General features: G+C 47.2%; 1 pseudogene; it reads left to right on the forward strand.

Moving 5' to 3' along the window:
* Window positions 1–1,298: 1,298 nt before the first annotated feature.
* LOC107145035 overlaps window positions 1,299–1,544 on the forward strand; it is a 14,644-nt pseudogene continuing 14,398 nt past the window's right edge.

Genomic DNA, 1,544 nt, shown 5'->3' on the forward strand with positions numbered 1-1,544 from the left:
CTACTGCTTGAGCCACATCCCCAGCCCATATAATTGTGGTTTTCAAGGAACTAATTTCATCAGAATTTTACAGGACTCTAGAAACCTGCATTTTTAACAAGCCTTTGATTAAAAGTGTGATTGGGGGAAGCAATTTTAATTCATTTTGTGTCTGATCACATAATACAATAAAATTAAATTAAGTCATTTAATTAAACAAGAACTTTACACAAATTTTTGATACCTAAACACAATTTGATTAGGAAAATGAAATCATATGTATATTGTTTTCATAAGACATGTGTTCTAAATGAAAAGCTTATAATAATGAGAAACATTCAAGGGTCAAATCCAGGTACAAAGGAAGACACTCCTCTGAATTCCATGTTTCATTATGCATCAAAAACCACCAATCTTTTGGTTCTTTTCTTGTACATTATTCTGTATCTACATTTATGTGGTACTTAGGATTGAACTCAGTGCCTCTTCCACTGAACTACACCCCCAGCACTATACTTAACTTTGAGTAGGTATTCCATATCTGGACACATTATTATTATTATTATTATTATTATTATTATTATTATTATTATTAATGTGGTGCTGAGGATCCAACCCAGCACCTTGCTAGGCAAGTCCTCCACCACATCAGGATGATGCAATTAAATGAAAAGGTGCAATAATCCTTCAGGTACCTGGGAAGAAGCTTATGCTGGGATGTTGAGAGCCACAGCCGAGTCAGAAGGAAGCCTGGCATATTGCCAGAGGGAAGGGTTGAAAGGTGACCCCAGCGAACCATTGAGATGATGATTTGAGTTAAGCTGTATATAATTGCTGTGATGCTGGATTGATTGAGTTGTATATGGACCCTGCTCCGGGGGAATAGGGCGGCTCCAGGAATCTACCTGGGGCAACCGCTACTTTGGAGTTCCCTGTGCAGTTCTTGCGGGGGTTGGGGAGATTGGGCGGGGGTTGGAGAGATTGGGCGCCACCCTGGTGGAAGGAGTGTGCGAGTAGTGTGTGTGCAGTTCCGGTGAGAGTTGGGGGAATAAAGAGTTGCTGTTTGAACCTACAGGCTTTGTGGCGGCTTGGTTATTTGTGCCCAGCCAGACTGCGGCATTGGGAAGGGTTGTAATTGAAAAGGTTCATATGAACTCCTTTCAGCCAGGTGGAGGTTCTTTTCCGCAGCCTCTAGTGATTCAGGGGCGGGGCCTGGATCATTAGCCAATCAGAGACATGGGGTGGGGCTGCAGGATCGGCCAATCTGGAGCGCAGCTATAAGAGGAGGGGAACCCTCCACTTTTGAACAACTTCCTTGCAGTGTGTCCCGTGGGTCCTGCGAGGAGAACTTCTAAGTGGCCCAGCCTCGTCGCTGTGACATCTCCCCGGGAACCCCAGAAGGCGGGCAATGGTGAGTGTGGAGGGCGCCCTTCCCGCAAGGGGAGCGGGTCGCGGTGAAGGGGACGGGTGAGTCGCTGTGGAGGGACCTGGGCCTCCGACGGCAGCTGCGGCGACTGCGGTCGGAGTCCGGCCGGGCCCCGGGTCCTGCGCGGCGCTTTGCCGGC

Source organism: Marmota marmota, unplaced genomic scaffold (genome assembly GCF_001458135.2).
Source record: "Marmota marmota marmota unplaced genomic scaffold, marMar, whole genome shotgun sequence".
NCBI lineage: Eukaryota > Metazoa > Chordata > Mammalia > Rodentia > Sciuridae > Marmota > Marmota marmota.